This window comes from Delphinapterus leucas, chromosome 3, assembly GCF_059928025.1.
Source record: "Delphinapterus leucas isolate spDelLeu-1000000601 "Yukka" chromosome 3, BTC_Dleu_Yukka2, whole genome shotgun sequence".
NCBI classification, from domain to species: Eukaryota; Metazoa; Chordata; class Mammalia; order Artiodactyla; family Monodontidae; genus Delphinapterus; species Delphinapterus leucas.
This window is the reverse complement of record NC_143131.1, coordinates 55,073,986-55,091,585: the sequence shown is the minus strand read 5'-3', so window position 1 is coordinate 55,091,585 and position 17,600 is coordinate 55,073,986. Positions and strand designations below refer to the sequence as shown.

Genomic DNA, 17,600 nt, shown 5'->3' with positions numbered 1-17,600 from the left:
TATACAATGGAATATTACTCAGCCATAAAGAGAAATAAAATTGAGTTATTTGTAGTGAGGAGGATGGACCTAGAGACTGTCATACAGAGTGAAGTAGGTCAGAAAGAGAAAAACAAATACTGTATGCTAACACATATATATGAAATCTAAAAAAAAAAAATGGTTCTGAAGAACCTAGAGGCAGGACAGGAATAAAGATGCAGACATAGAAAATGGACTTGAGGACATGGGGAGGGGGAAGGAGGGTAATCTGGGACAAAGTGAGAGAGTGGCATGGACATGTATACACTACCAAATGTAAAATAAGATAGCTAGTGGGAAGCAGCCACATAGCACAGGGAGATCAGCTCAGTGCTTTGTGACCACCTACAGGGGTGGGATAGGGAGGGTGGGAGGGAGACACAACAGGGAGGGGATATGGCGATATATGTATATATATAGCTGACGCACTTTGTTATACAGCAGAAACACACCATTGTAAAGCAATTTTACTCCAATAAAGATGTTAAACAAAATATAAATAAAAACGGAATATAATCCCAAGTGCAAGCCACAGACCTTGGTTTGTGTGACCTTGACCTTGAACAAATGAACTCAATTTTCTCATCTGTAAAATGGGTATTAAAATTATGTTGATTTCAGGACTTCTCTGGTGGTCCAGTGGCTAAGACTCTGCACTCCCAATGCAGGGGGCCTGGTTTCAATCCCTAGTCATGGATATAGATCCCACATGCCACAACTAAAGATCCCACCTGCTGCAACTAAAGATCCTGTGTGCCACAACTAAGACCTGGAGCAGCCAAATAAATAAATATTTTTTTTTAAATTATATTGCTCATAAAATTACTGTGAAAACTGAAATGAGCTAGTGTTTTTCTTTTTTCATTTTTGAATTTTATTTTTTTACACAGCAGATTCATATTAATTATCCATCTTATACATATTACTGTATATATGTCAATCCCAATCTCCCAATTCATCACACCACCACCACCACCACCCGTCACTTTTGCCCTTGGTGTCTATACGTTTGTTCTCTATATCTGTGTCTCTATTTCTCCCTTGCAAATTGGGTCATCTGTACCATTATTCTAGGTTCTACATATATGTGTTAATATACAATATTTGCTTGTATCTTTCTGACTTACTCTGTATGACAGTCTCTAGATCCATCCATGTCTCTACAAATGACCCAATTTCATTCCTTTTAATGGCTGAGTAATATTCAATTGTATATATGTACCACATCTTCTTTATCCATTCGTCTGTCGATGGGCATTTAGGTTGATTCCATGACCTGGCTATTGTCAATAGTGCTGCAATGAACATTGGGGTGCATGTGTCTTTCTGAATTATGGTTTTCTCTGCGTATATACCAGTAGTGAGATAGTGGGGTCATATGGTAATTCTATTTTTAGTTTTTTAAGGAACCTCCATACTGTTGTATCAATAGTGGCTGTATCAATTTATAGTCCCACCAACAGTGCAAGAGGGTTCCCTTTTCTCCACACCTGCTCCAGCATTTGTTCTTTGTAGATTTTCTGATGATGCCCATTCTAAATGGTGTGAGGTGATACCTCATTGTAGTTTTGATATGCATTTCTCTAATAGTTAGTGATGCTGAGCAGCTTTTCATGTGCTTCTTGGCCTTCTGTATGTCTTCTTTGGAGAAATGTCTACTTAGGTCTTCTGCCCATTCTTTGACTGGGTTTTTTGCTCTTTTAATATTGAGCAGCATGAGCTGTTTATATATTTTGGAGATTAATCCTTTGTTGATTCGTTTGCAAATATCTTCTTCCATTCTGAGGGTTATCTTTTCATCTTGTTTATGGCTTCCTTTGCTGTGAAAAAGCTTTTAAGTTTCATTAGGTCCCATTTGTTTAGTTTTGTTTTTATTTCCATTACCCTAGGAGGTGGATCAAAAAAGATCTTGCTGTGATTTATGTCAGAGTGATCTTTCTATGTTTTCCTGTAAGAGTTTTATAGTGTCCAGTCTTACATTTCGGCCACTAATCCATTTTGAGTTTATTTTTGTGTATGGTGTTAGGGAGTGTTCTAATTTCATTCCTTTACATGTAGCTGTCCAGTTTCCCCAGCACCACATATTGAAGAGACTGTCTTTTCTCCATTGTATATCCCTGCCTCCTTTGTCATAGATTAGTTGACCATAGGTGTGTGGGTTTATCTCTGGGCTTTCTATCCTGGTCCATAGATTTATATTTCTGTTTTTGTGCCAGTACCATATTATCTTGATTACTGTAGCTTTGTAATACAGTCTGAAGTCAGGGAGTCTGATTTCTCCAGCTCCGTTTTTTTCCCTCAAGACCGCTTTGGCTATTCGGGGTCTTTGGTGTCTCCAAACAAATTTTAAAATTTTTTGTTCTAGTTCTGTAAAAAATGTCATTGGTAATTTGGTAGGGATTGCATTGAATCTGTAGATTGCTTTGGGTAGTATAGTCATTATCACAATGTGGATTCTTCCAATCCAAGAACATGGTATATCTCTCCATCCGTTTGTATCATCTTTAATTTCTTTCATCAGTATCTTATAGTTTTCTACATACAGGTCTTTTGTCTCCCTAGGTAGGTTTATTCCTAGGTATTTTATTTTTTGCTGCAATGGTAAATGGGAGTGTGTCCTTAATTTCTCTTTCAGATTTTTCATCATTAGCATATAGTAATGCAAGAGATTTCTGTGCATTAATTTTGTATCCTGCTACTTTACCAAATTCATTGATTAGCTCTAGTACCTTTCTGATGGCACCTTTAGGATTCTCTATGTATAGTATCATGTCATCTGCAAACAGTGACAGTTTTACTTCTTTTCCAATTTGTATTCCTTTTCTTTTTCTTCTGATTGCTGTGGCTAGGACTTCCAAAACTATGTTGCATCATAGTGGCGAGAGTGGACATCGTTGTCTTGTTCCTGATATTAGAGGAAATGCTTTCAGTTTTTCACCATTAAAGATGATGTTTGCTGTGAGTTTGTCGTATATGGCCTTTATTATGTTGAGGTAGGTTCCCTCTATGCCCACTTTCTGGAGAGTTTTTATCATAAATGGGTGTTGAATTTTGTCAAAAGCTTTTTCTGCATCTATTGAGATGATCATATGCTTTTTATTCTTCAATTTGTTAATATGGTGTATCACATTGATTGATTTGCATATATTGAAGAATCCTTGCATCCCTGGGAAACATCCCACTTGATCATGGTGTATGATCCTTTTAATATGTTTTTGGATTCTGTTTGCTAGTATTTTGTTGAGGATTTTTGCATCTATATTCATCAGTGATATCAGTCTGTAATTTTCCTTTTTGTACTATCTTTGTCTGGTTTTGCTATGAGGGTGATGGTGGCCTCATAGAATGAGTTTGGGAGTGTTCCTTCCTCTGCAATTTTTTGGAAGTGTTCAAGAAGGATGGGGGTTAGCTCTTCCCTAAATGTTTGATAGAATTTACCTGTGAAACCATCTGGTCCTAGACTCTTGTTTGTTGGAAGATTTTTAATCACAGTTTCAATTTCATTATTTGTGGTTGGTCTGTTCATATTTTCTATTTCTTCTTAGAAAGGTTATGCCTTTCTAAGAATGTGTGCATTTCTTCCAGGTTGACCATTTTATTGGCATAGAGTTGCCTGTAGTAGTCTCAGAGGATGTTGTGTATTTCTGCGGTGTCTGTTGTAACTTCCCTTTTTTCATTTCTAATTTTATTGATTTGAGTCCTCTCCCTCTTTTTCTTGATGAGTCTGGCTAATGGTTTATCAATTTTGTTTATCTTCTCAAAGACCAGCTTTTAGTTTTATTTACCTTTGCTATTGTTTTCTTTGTTTCTATTTCATTTATTTCTTCTCTGACCTTTATGATTCCTCTCCTTCTACTAACTTTGGGTTTTGTTTGTTCTACTTTCTCTACTTCCTTTCGGTATAAGGTTAGATTGTTTATTTGAGATTTTTCTTGTTTCTTGAGGTAGGATTGTATTGCTATAACCTTCCCTCTTAGAAATGCTTTTGCTGCATCCCATATATTCTGGATAGTCGTGTTTTCATTGTCATTTGTCTCTAGGTATTTTTTGATTTCCCTTTGATTTCTTCAGTGATCTCATTGTTATTTAGTAACGTATTGTTTAGCCTCCATGTGTTTGTGTTTTTTACGTTTTTTTCCCTGTAACTGATTTCTAATCTCATAGTGTTGTGGTCCGAAAAGATGCTTGATATGATTTCAATTTTCTTAAATTTACTGAGGCTTGCTTTGTGACCCAAGATGTGATCCTGGAAAATGTTCCATGTGCACTTGAGAAGCAAGTGTAATCTGCTGTTTTCGGATGGAATGTCCTATAAATATCAATTAAATCTATCTGGTCTATTGTGTCATTTAAAGCTTGTGTTTCCTTATTAATTTTCTGTTTGGATGATCTGTCCATTAGTGTAAGTGAGGTGTTAAAAATCCCCTACTATTATTGTGTTACTGTTGATTTCCTCTTTTATAGCTGTTAGCAGTTGCCTTATGTATTGAGGTGCTCCTATGTTGGGTGCATATATAATTGTTACATCTTCTTCTTGGATTGATCCCTTGATCATTTTGTAGTGTCCTTCCTTGTCTCTTTTAACATTCTTTATTTTGAAGTCTATTTTATCTGATATAAGTATTGCTACTCCAGCTTTCTTTTGATTTCCATTTGCATGTAATATCTTTTTCCATCCCCTCACTTTCAGTCTGTATGTGTCCCTAGGTCTGAAGTGGGTCTCTTGTAGACAGCATATATATGGGTCTTATTTCTGTATCCATTCAGCCAGCCTGCGTCTTTTGGTTGGAGCATTTAATCCATTCACATTTAAGGTAATTATTGATATGTATGTTCCTATTACCATTTTCTTAATTGTTATGGGTTTGTTTTTGTAGGTCCTTTTCTTCTCTTGTGTTTCCCACTTAGAGAAGTTCCTTTAGCGTTTGTTGTAGAGCTGGTTTGGTGGTGCTGAATTCTCTTAGCTTTTGCTTGTCTATAAAGCTTTTGATTTCTCCGTTGAATCTGAATGAGATCCTTGCTGGGTAGAGTAATCTTGGTTGTAGGTTCTTCCCTTTCACAACTTTAAATATATCATGCCACTCCCTTCTGGCTTGTATGTTAACCTTATGGGAGTTCCCTTGTATGTTATTTGTTGTTTTTCCCTTGTTGCTTTCAATAATTTTTCTTTGGCTTTAATTTTTGTCAGTTTGATTACTTTGTGTCTCGGTGTGTTTCTCCTTGCACTTATCGTGCCTGGGACTCTCTGCACTTCCTGGACTTGGGTGGCTATTTCCTTTCCCATGTTAGGGAAGTCTTCGACTATAATCTCTTCAAGTATTTTCTCGGGTCCTTTCTCTCTCTCTTCTCCTTCTGGCATCCCTATAAAGCGGATGTTGCTATGTTTAATGTTGTCCCAGAGGTCTCTTGGGCTGTCTTCATTTCTTTTCATTCTTTTTTCTTTATTCTGTTCCGTGACAGTGAATTCCACCATTCTGTCTTCCAGGTCACTTATCCGTTCTTCTGCCTCAGTTATTCTGCTATTGATTCCTTCTAGTGTATTTTTCATTTCAGTTATTGTATTGTTCATCTCTGTTTGTTTGTTCTTTAATTCTTCTAGGTCTTTGTTAAACATTTCTTGCATCTTCTCGATCTTTGCCTCCATTCTTTTTCTGAGGTCCTGGATTATCTTCACTATCATTATTCTGAATTCCTTTTCTGAAAGGTTGCCTATCTCCACTTCGTTTAGTTGTTTTTCTGGGGTTTTATCTTGTTCCTTCATCTGGTACATAGCCCTCTGCCTTTTCATCTTGTCTATCTTCCTGTGAATGTGGTTTTTGTTCCACAGGCTGCAGGATTGTAGTTCTTCTTGTTTCTGCTGTCTGCCCTCTGGTGGATGAGGCTATCTAAGAGGCTTCGGCAATTTTCCTAATGGGAGGGACTGGTGGTGGGTAGACCTGGGTGTTGCTCTGGTGGGCAGAGCTCAGTAAAACCTTAATCCGCTTGTCTGCTGATGGGTGAGGCTGGGTTCCCTCCCTGTTGGTTGTTTGGCCTGAGGCGACCCAACACTGGAGCCTACCTGGCCCTTCAGTGGGGCTAATGGCAGACTCTGGGAGGGCTCATGCCAAGGAGTACTTCCCAGAATTTCTGCTGCCAGCGTCCATGTCCTCATGGTGAGCCACAGCTACCCTCCACCTCTGCAGGAGACCCTCCAACGCTAGCAGGTAGGTCTTGTTCAGTCTCCTATGGGGTCACTGCTCCTTCCCCTGGGTCCTGATGCGCACACTACTTTGTGTGTGCCCTCCAAGAGTGGAGTCTCTGTTTCCCCCAGTCCTGTTGAAGTCCTGCAATCAAATGCCGCTAGCCTTCAAAGTCTGATTCTCTAGGAATTCCTCCTCCCGTTGCCAGACCCCCAGGTTGGGAAGCCTGACGAGGGGCTCAGAACCTTCACTCCAGTGGGTGGACTTCTGTGGTATAAGTGTTCTCCAGTTTGTGAGTCACCCACCAGGCAGTTATGAGATTTGATTTTTTTGTGATTGCGCCCCTCCTACTGTCTCATTGTGGCTTCTCCTTTGTCTTAGGATGTGGGTTATCTTTTTTGGTGAGTTCCAGTGTCTTCCTGTTGATGACTGTTCAGCAGTTAGCTGTGATTCTGGTGCTCTTGCAAGGAGTGAGCACACATCCTTCTACTCCACCATCTTGAACCAATCTCTCCAGTTCTTGTACTCTAGGATATAGTAGTATTTGTTCCCCAACTGGTCTGTGCCTATTTGCTCCTTCACTTCCTTTGACAGCACTCTCCACAAGACATGGAACAAATTCTGAGACCAACCCATGCCTTCCCACCAGCTCCAGCCGAGCTAGTGTTTTACTAAACAATGGGTTATAAGCCATTTAGCAGGATATAAAATGAGACATGAGACAACCAGCATTCTTTAAAGGAAACAGAATAAAATGGAAAGTAACAAAGTGTATCACAAGTAGTAAATATAAGTGTTGTTTCGTGAAACTTTTTTTCTGAATATATATATGTATAACTTAGTCCTGCTTTACAACACTATTGTTTTTAACTATGAGTCAAATTTTTTAAAAATACTGAAATAAAACATGTGAAGTATATAGCAGAAGGCATGGCCCATAGCAAGCTATTGTTAGTGACAACAGGAAATCACTGGTACCCCAAGGTCTACAGTCACAAATTGGGGACCACTGCTGTAAAGACCTGGCTTGCTAGGAATGTAGTGGGCCATCATTTTCAATATATCCTCCAGAGAGACCAGAACAAGGCTTACCATAGAGAAAGGAGAAAATAAAAATATGCCTCTAGAAAACAGGATAGAGTTTTATTTAGCTCGCCTCAAGAGACAGCTTGAATACCATCTATGTTAATTGCTGGTCATTTGACTTCATACAAGTTATTTAATTTCTCTAGGCCTCAGCTCCCTAAAATAAAGATAATAATAGTAGCTGCCACATAGGTTTGTCACAAGAATTAAATTAGTTGAATTTTAAAAGTGCTCACTATGCCTGGCACATAGTAAGCGCTCAAAAATCATCAACTGTTGCTATAGTTGCTATTATTATTATTACTATACTGAGAATAGACCAAGCTACAAATAGTGACCATTTTTCTACTTCCTCCCTTAGTTTCAAATGATTTTTATCTCTTATTGTTATTCCTGCAGCAAAACAAAAGACTTTTTTTTAAACCAAATAAAAGGCTGTGAACAACTTTTTCTTTAGGAAGTCCTTTATATATTAGCACGTACATTCATCTTTTCTCTGAGCTCTAAGTTATTTTTAATAATAATAAAGGGTTATTTATTTTTTGTCTTGGGTGCCTGGCAGAGGTTGTATGTATATAAATGCTCACATCCTATCTGTATGCTGAAATTTCATCAGGAGATCCAAAGGTGCTAAGCCCAGCTTTCTGGATACGCTATTTCTTGCTTCCACGTGGAAAATACCATATGGAATTGATGTGATCCATGAAAAGGGGAGTTGAACTTTCTAGTATTCACAGACATATTGGCCCCTGGATTAAATTTGAGATTTAATACACCGAAACCCAATCCCCTGACAGAGCCTTGTAACCACCAGACTGGAAATAGACTTTCTGGATGACCACTGAGTTTCTAAATCACATTAGCCTTTTGTCAAGTCACACAGCAGGTAAATAGTGGAATAATTTAGGTTCTCGACATCAGGGAAAAAGCACACACTGCAGCGAGGAATTAACCTCTCCAAGGTTAATTAACCTCTCCATTTCTTCTTTGCCTTCCTCTTGCCCTACAAGTGTCTCTTAAAATCATAAGGCATCTACCTACCATGCTTTGACTCATGGTCCTGTTCTATTGGGGCCTGCCAGCCCAACGGGGTTCGGATGCCACCCATCTGACATCCCACCTAAATCCCTATGCTCTGTGTCTCTTTTAAGTCTCCAGAGACAAACATTTCTGACCCAAAGTAAATAAACTGCCTAGGGCGCCAGGCAGAATCTCATGAGCATAAATAACAGCAACCAAAGGCAGAGCCAAAAGAAATGGACCGTAACGAGGGAATTTTTCCCAACATTTTAACATGAAAATTTTCTAAAATGAAAGTTGATAGGCTAGTATAGCCAGTATCTACATATCCACCACCAAGATGGAACAGCTGTTCATATTTTGGCATTATGTATGTATGTATGTATGTATCCATTTGATCCTGCCTATGTGTGTGTATGCTAAACCATGTGAAAGTAAGCTGCTGGTATCAGGACACTGCACCCCTAAATATTTCAGCATTTGTCTTCTCAGAATGAAGACATTCTCCTTTGTAACCTTAGTAGAATAACCACACCTAAGCAAATTAAGGGGAACTAATATCATCTAATATTAGCCCACATTCCAATCACCCTCCTTATCCTAAGAATTAAAACATGGTATTTGATTACTATAGCTCTTCAGGCCCTTTAAAATAGAGCAGTCCTCCTACCTCTTACTTCAATGGCACTGACTCCTGCATGTGTCTGGGCCAGTTGTCTATAAAATGTGCACTGGTAGATTGTAATCGTGATCGGAAGAAGCAGGAGAGGAGAACGGGGCACAGCTCAGGGTAGCAGGGAGAATAAACTGGACTTTGCATCTCATTCAGAGTAGAGGACAATGGCTCCCCAGCCCGACACACCCCTGCCCTCACTCCACTTCTCCACCTCACAGACCTCACTGCAGCCACGCTGGCTTCCTTGCTGCTCCCCAACAAGCTAACAACACACCCAGCTCAACACGTTGGCTCTCTTTCCCTTCCTTGGGAGGCTCTTCTCCCCCATAGCCAAATGGGTGCCCCCATCCCACCCCCCCTCCCCCACCGCCTCCAGGTCTTCACTCATCCTATTTAAAATTGCAAACCACGCTCCCCACCTTATTGTGTCCTCACAGCATATTTCACCATCTAGCTTTTTATGCATTTTGTTTCTTTTGCTGACTGCTTCTCTCACCACCTGGAATATACACTCCTCCAGAACAGGGTTTTCGTGTGATAGTGCTCATGGCTGCATCCCCAGCTCCTATATTAGTACCAGGCCCTGTTCAATCAACATATATTTATCAAGACCCTCTGCTATGCTCCAGACACTGGCAGAGCAGCAGGACATCAGATGTGCCCCTCAGAGTTGACACATGCCCTAGGCCAGCAGTGAGGCTACTGCTCAGCATTAAGAATGGCTCTCGGAAGCCAGGTGAGACCCTGGACCTGCCCAGGGCCATTCCCAAGCCTTGGCATTTGCTTGGAGCTAGAGCTGACTGTACAGCTCACTCCTGCTGTCCCACTGTCCCCCTCATGAATCCCACAGTTGCCTGTGCAGGTCTCTGACAATTCACCTGGGCCTGACAACTCCTCAGTGTGTCCACTACAAAGTTGCCCTTCCCTTCCCTCAGGACCACATCATCCCTCCAGTCACCCCCTCCCACCTGTCCTCCTCAAGGCCAACGCACTGACCTTTCTAAGAAGCAACTGTGGCCAAGCCACTACCGCAGCTCAAAATGTCACTGGCATCCTCCCCCACGTAGGAAAAACATCAGCACCTACTCTCACATACGCATAAGACCCTTCTTGACCAGACAGCCACCTTCCCCACCCCCTCTCCTACCACTCCTCACTTCACACTTGACAACACTGAATTATTTTTAGAAGTTTCTGGAATAATCCAGGCTCCTCACGCCTTGCACTTATTTAACCTTCTCTCCAGCATGCACCTCGGCTCCTACCCCATCACCTCCAGTTTGTGGTCCTGGGAAACTTCTACTCTTCCTGCCAGTTTCAACTCAAATGCTATCTCTCTGGGCACCTTTTCTGACTAGTAGGTGAACTTGGCCTCTCCCTTCTGTTATTCTTACACAGGGAATTTTGTCTAAAATGAAACTCACTTTAACAGTGCCACCTCACCATTATTTGTTTCTCTGTCTACCAGCTAGACATCAGCATGGTCCTGGGAGGCATGCCCTATGAAGGGGCAAGGGTCTTTCATCTTCCTATCCAAAGAGTCTTTGGCAAAATACTAGGTGTTTAATAAATTTGGACGACTTGGTCTAAGGAGCTATTTTGCCCTGGGCAGAGCTGTTTGTTGAGGGCCTTGAGGATCAGAATTAGTGACCCTCATCTTCCCCCATTCTGATTTTATGGCTCAGGCCTTGAGTTAATGGTAAACGTCCTCATTGTTTCGGTTTGCTGAAACATTATGTAAACCCAACATCAGGCGGCTGTTTGACTGGCGACAAACAATTCTACATTCCAGAGCATGCTGACCTCGTGGCCAGTTTGTTTTGTTTGCTTTTCACTAACAAAGAGCCTCTCATTTAAACTTCTGAAAGTTAAACCACATTCTATGTTCCATCTTGTGCCCCCTCATACAAATGTCAGTGTGTGTGTGTGTGTGTGTGTGTGTCTGTGTCTGTGTGTCTGTGTGTCTGTGTAAGACAGGGACAGATATAGAGGGATACAGAGACAGAGAGAGATAAAGAAGCCATGGAATTGGCTGGCTGCTATGCTTCAAACTAACTCTAATGCCCTGACCCAAAAGAGGACTGCATAATGCACAAGGGACTGGACACCAGGTCCAAGGGTCATGGTGAGGTGCCACTAGCCTTAGCAGACCACCTGCTTCCAAAGTATTTTTTTTTAATTGGAGTGTAATTGTTTTACAATGTTGTGCTAGTTTCTGCTGTACAACGAAGTGAATCAGCTATATATATACATATGTCCCCTCCCTTTTGGACCTCCCTCCCACCAGCCCCATCCCACCCATCTAGGTCATCACAGAGCACTGAGCTGAGCTCCCTGTGCTATACAGAAGGTTCCCACTAGCTGTCTGTTTTACACACGGTAGTGTATATATGTCAATCCTAATCTCCCAGTTCGTCCCACCCTCCCCTTCCTCCGCTCCCCCATATCCACATGTCCATTCTCTACTTCTGTGTCTCTATTCCTGCGCCGCAAATAGGTTCATCTGTACAATTTTTCTAGATTCCACATATATGCGTTAACATGGACAACATCCTTGCCAATTCTCCACTCCATTTTATTTCCCTCTTAGAGACAGTATCTTTTTCACCCAACTGAGTCCAGACAATTATATGGGTCTAATGTTCTGGTCATGGTCAACACTCAGTAAACAGCAGCATTAAGAGTTCTCCAAGGAGTTTAGGCTAATTTTCTACAACTAAGAATCTTCTATTTTGTGAATAAGCTTCTGTTGTTTCTATCCATGATATGTTGACATGGCTGCAATATCACTTAGTGTTATTACTGAAAAATTTTCAACCATTATCTTTTCCCACTGAAGACTTTCATCCATGGTTCTGCACAGGGTGGCAGTGCAGAAGGACACTTACACTGCTAGAAGGCTCATGCTAAGAGTCTACAGTCTTCAGGCTGAAGGTGAAGAAGCATCTCTTGCAGCATCTAGAATCCTTCCCCTGACTGTTGACATTGTTTTAGTCTGTCTGGTTTGAACCAAAGCCAGCTGAATCTCCTCCAAGTTCCAGTCTTGGTCAGATCTCAGGAGACAGCCTGTCTGGTTGTTCAAAAAAGAATATCTGCCTGAATAGCCACCCCAACCTGGAGTCACAGCAGATCACTGATGCCTTGTGACCCCAGCAAGTGTCCCTATTCATGGAGGAGGGGAGGGCAACAACATTAAATCCTGCAATCTCCACATCTTAGGTTACTGAAGCCTGAATAAGAAGCCCTATGAGCAGACAGTGAGGCTTCAGGGCCAGTTTCCATCTTGCACAATCAGCCTCTCCTGCCAGGCATCTATGTTGTCTTCATTTTTTCCCCTCTTTACTCATGGGCATCTCCTCTCAGGGCCTCAAAGCACTTTTGATTGTCCGCCACTATTTAGTAAGCATATAAAGGGCCTGACCATGATCAGTTCCCTGAAAAGATAGGAGAGAACTAGAAAAGAGGTCTCCACTCACAAGGAGCTTATAATCCAGAGATGGAGATAAAGATGAAAACATTAAAAATGGATATGGGAGTTCCCTCCCTATTGGTTGTTTGGCCTGAGATGACCCAGCTGGAGCCTGCAGGCCCTTTGGTGGGGTTAATGATGGACTCCAGGAGTCACAACAAGAAGTACTAACCAGAACTTCTGCTGCAGGTGCCCTTGTCCCTGCGGTGAGCCACAGCCATCCCCTCCCTCTGCAGGAGACCCTCCAACACTAGCAGCCGTGTGGCTGACAGGGTCTTGGTGCTCTGGCTGGATGTCAGGGCTGAGTCTCGGAGGTGGGAGAGCCAAGTTCAGGACATTGGACCACCAGAGACCTCCTGGACCCACGTAATATCAATCGGCCAGAGCTTTCCCAGAGATCTCCATCTCAACGCTAAGACCTAGCTCCACTCAATGACCAGAAAGCTCCAGTGCTGGACATCCCATGCTAAACAACTAGCAAGACAGGAACACAACCCCACCCATTAGCAGAGAGGTTGCCTAAAATCATAGTAAGTTCACAGACACCCCAAAACACACCACTGGACATGGTCCTTCCCACGAGAAAGATAACATCCAACCTCATCCACCATAACACAGGCACCAGTCCCCTCCACCAGGAAGCCGATGCAACCCACTGAACCAACCTCACCCACTGGAGGCAGACACCAAAAAAAAACGGGAACTATGAACCTGCAGCCTGCGAAAAGGAGACTCCAAACACAGTAAGTTAAGCAAAATGAGAAGACAGAGAATCACACAGCAGATGAAGGAGCAAGGCAAAAACCCACCAGACCAAACAAATGAAGAGGAAATAGGCAGTCTACCTGAAAAAGAATTCGGAGTAATGATAGTAAAGATGACCCAAAATCTTGGAAATAGAATGTAGAAAATACAAGAAACATTTAACAAGGACCTAGAAGAACTAAAGAGCAAACAAACAATGATGAACAACACAATAATTGAAATTTAAAATTCTCTAGAAGGAATCAATAGCAGAATAACTGAGGCAGAAGAACGTATAAGTGACCTGGAATATAAAATAGTGGAAATAACTACTGCAGAGCAGAATAAAGAAAAAAGAATGAAAAGAAGAGAGGACAGTCTCAGAGACCTCTGGGACAACAGTAAACACACCAACATTCAAATTATAGGGGTCCCAGAAGAAGAAGAGAAAAAGAAAGGGACTGAGAAAATATTTGAAAAGATTATAGTTGAAAACTTCCCTAATATGGGAAAGGAAATAGTCAATCAAGTCCAGGAAGCGCAGAGAGTCCCATTCAGGATAAATCCAAGGAGAAACATGCCAAGACACATATTAACCAAACTATCAAAAATTAAATACAAAGAAAACATATTAAAGGCAGCAAGGGAAAAGCAGCAAAGAACATACAAGGGAATCCCCATAAGGTTAAAAGCTGATCTTTCACCAGAAACTCTACAGGCCAGAAGGGAGTGGTAAGATATACTTAAGAGTGATGAAAAGGAAAAACCTACAACCAAGATTACTGTACCCAGCAAGGGTCTCATTCAGATTAGATGGAGAAACCAAAAGCTTTACAGATAAGTGAAAGCTACCAGAATTCAGCACCACCATACCAGCTTTACAACAAATGCTAAAGGAACTTCTCTAGGCAGGAAACACAAGAGAAGGAAAAGACCTACCAAAACAAACCCAAAACAATTAAGAAAATGGTAATAGGAACATACATATTGATAATTACCTGAAATGTAAATGGATTAAATGCCCTGACCAAAAGACACAGACTGCTGAATGCATACAAAAACAAGACCCATATATAAGCTGTCTACAAGAGACCCACTTCAGACCTAGGGACACATATAGGCTGAAAGTAAGGGGATAGAAAATGATATTCCATGACAATGGAAATCAAAAGAAAGCTGGAGTAGCAGTACTCATATCAGATAAAATAGATAAGATAAGGTTGCCCACTCTCACCACTATTATTCAACAGAGTTTTGGAAGTTCTAGCCACAGCAATCACAGAAGAAAAAGAAATAAAAGGAATCCAAATCAGAAAAGAAGAAGTAAAACTGTCACTGTTTGCAGATGACATGATACTATACATAGAGAATCCTAAAGACACTACCAGAAAACTACTACAGCTAATCAATGAATTTGGTAAAGTAGCAGGATACAAAAGTAATGCACAGAAATCTCTTGCATTCCTATACACTAATGACGAAAAATCTGCAAGAGAAATTAAGGAAACAAATCTGGAAGAGAAATTAATGAAAAGCTGCTCAGCATCACTAATTATTAAAGCAATGCAAATCAAAACCACAATGAGGTATCACCTCACACCAGTTAAAATAGGCATCATCAGAAAATCTACAAACAACAAATGCTGGAGAGGGTGTGGAGAAAAGGGAACCCTCTTGCACTGTTGGTGGGAATGTAAATTGATACAGCCACCATGGAAAACAGTATGGAGGTTCCTTAAAAAACTAAAAATAGAACTACCATATGACCCAGCAATCCCACTACTGGGCATATACCCAGAGAAAACCATAATTCAAAAAGACACATGCACCCCAATGTTCATTGCAGCACTATTTAAATAGCCAGGACATGGAAGCAACCTATATGCCCATCGATAGATGAGTGGATAAAGAAGATGTGGTACATACATACAATAGAATACTACTTAGCCATAAAAAGGAACGAAATTCGGTCATTTGTAGAGACGTGGATGGATCTAGAGATTGTCATACAGAATGAAGTAAATCAGAAAGAGAAAATCAAATATCATATATAAACACATATATGTGGAACCTAGAAAAATGGTACAGATGAACCGGTTTGCAGGGCTGAAATAGAGACACAGATGTAGATAACAAACGTATGGACACCAAGGGGGGAAAGTGGCAGGGCGGGTTGTGGTGGTGTGATGAATTGGGAGATTGGGATTGACATGTATACAATGATGTGTATAAAAAGGATGACTAATAAGAACCTGCTGTATAAAAAATTAAATTAAATTAAAATTTAAAAAAAGAATATAAAATGGAGAAAAGACAGCCTCTTTAATAAGTTGTGCTGGGGAAACTGGACAGCTACATGTAAAAGAATGAAATCAGAACAATTCCTAAGACCATACACAAAAATAAATTCAAAATGGATTAAAGACCTAAATGTAAGGCCAGACACTATCAAACTCTTAGAGGAAAACATAGGCAGAACACTCTATAACATAAATCACAGCAAGATCACTTTTGACCCACCTCCTAGAGAAATGGAAATAAAAACAAAAATAAACAAATGGGACCTAATGAAACTTCAAAGCTTTTGCACAGCAAAGGAAACCATAAACAAGACGAAAAGACAACCCTCAGAATGGGAGAAAATATTTGCAAATGAAGCAACGGACAAAGGATTAATCTCCAAAATATACAAGCAGCTCATGCAGCTCAATATCAAAAAACAAACAACCCAATCCAAAAATGGACCTAAATAGACATTTCTCCAAGGAAGACATACAGATGGCCAAGAGGCACATGATAAGATGCTCAACATCACTAATCATTAGAGAAATGCAAATCGAAACCACAATGAGGTATCACCTCACACCGGTCAGAAGGGCCATCATCAAAAAATCTACAAACAATAAATGCTGGAGAGAGTGTGGAGAAAAGGGAACCCTCTTGCACTGTTGGTGGGAATGTAAATTGATACAGCCACCATGGAGAACAGTATGGAGGTTCCTTAAAAAACTAAAAATAGAGCTACCATATGACCCAGCAATCCCACTACTGGGCATATACCCTGAGAAAACCATAATTCAAAAAGAGTTATGTACCACAATGTTCATTGCAGCACTATTAACAATAGCCAGGACATGGAAACAACCTAAGCGTCCATCGACAGATGAATGGTTAAAGAAGATGTGGCACATATATACAGTGGGATATTACTCAGCCATAAAAAGGAACAAAACTGAGTTATTTGTAATGAAGTGTATGGACCTAGAGTCTGTCATACAGAGTGAAGTAAGTCAGAAAGAGAAAAACAAATACCATATGCTAACGTTCATATATGGAATCTAAAAAAACGGCACTGATGAACCTAGGAAAAGGGCAGCAATAAAGACGCAGATGTAGACAAAGGACGTGAGGACACAGGTGGGGAAGGGGAAGCTGGGACAAAGTGAGAGAGTAGTATTGACATATATACGCTACCAAATGTAAAGTAGATAGCTAGTGGGAAGCAGCCGCATAGCACAGGGAGATCAGCTCGGTACTTCGTGACCACCTAGCAGGGTGGGATAGGGAGGGTGGGAGAGAGATGCAAGAGGGAGGGGATATGGGGGTATATGTATACATATCACTGACTCACTTTGTTGTACAGCAGAAACTAACATAACATTGTAAAGCAGTTATACTCCAATAAAGATATTTTTTTAATTATTATAGTTTATACACATATTTGGAGCCTTTTGATCAATAAGTTTTTCTACAAATGGCTGAGATCATCTTCAGATTGTCATTTAAGACCTGTCCATGAAGGGGGCAGAGGTGGGGTGGGATATGATTCAGTACTTTAAATAATCTACTTTTAAGACATTTTAAAACACTACGGAACTGAATTATAGTGACTTCAAATATTTTTCATTTAATTACAGTCTTTTAAATTTACTGAAAAAATCCTCATTAAATTTACCATTTCAAATTTATGTTTAAATGTGCAAAAATATACACATTTTATTAACACAGGCTTTTCTCTTCTCTTTCTCTCCCTATTGCTATTATCTATCTATATACATGCATGTGTGTATGTGTGTGGTGTGTGTGTGTGTGTGTGTGTGTTTCTCGTTTCTACCAGGAAAATGTAGAGAAAATTTTAATACTGATCTCCAAACACTAATATAACTGAGATATCTGGTAATTAATATTACAAACAACTTAGTAAAGAGACAGATAAGTGTGGTAGAAAGAGCTTAGGCACTGGAGAAAAGCATGAATTTAACCTGCTTCTTTCTCATTATATGGACTTGGAAAAGAATAATAATCCTTATCTCATAAGGTTTTTTATGGGAGAAAAGGATTAATGTACATAAAGTATCTAGCACAGTATTAAATATGCTGTTTTAAGCTGCCTTGTATACCTTTG

At 40.4% G+C, this 17,600-nt stretch overlaps 1 long non-coding RNA gene across 7 annotated transcripts in view; it reads right to left on the bottom strand.

Moving 5' to 3' along the window:
- The window catches only part of LOC111186013 (uncharacterized), a 108,821-nt gene that overhangs the window by 67,829 nt on the left and 23,392 nt on the right, over window positions 1-17,600 (bottom strand). The gene's annotated exons all lie outside the window — the stretch shown is intronic.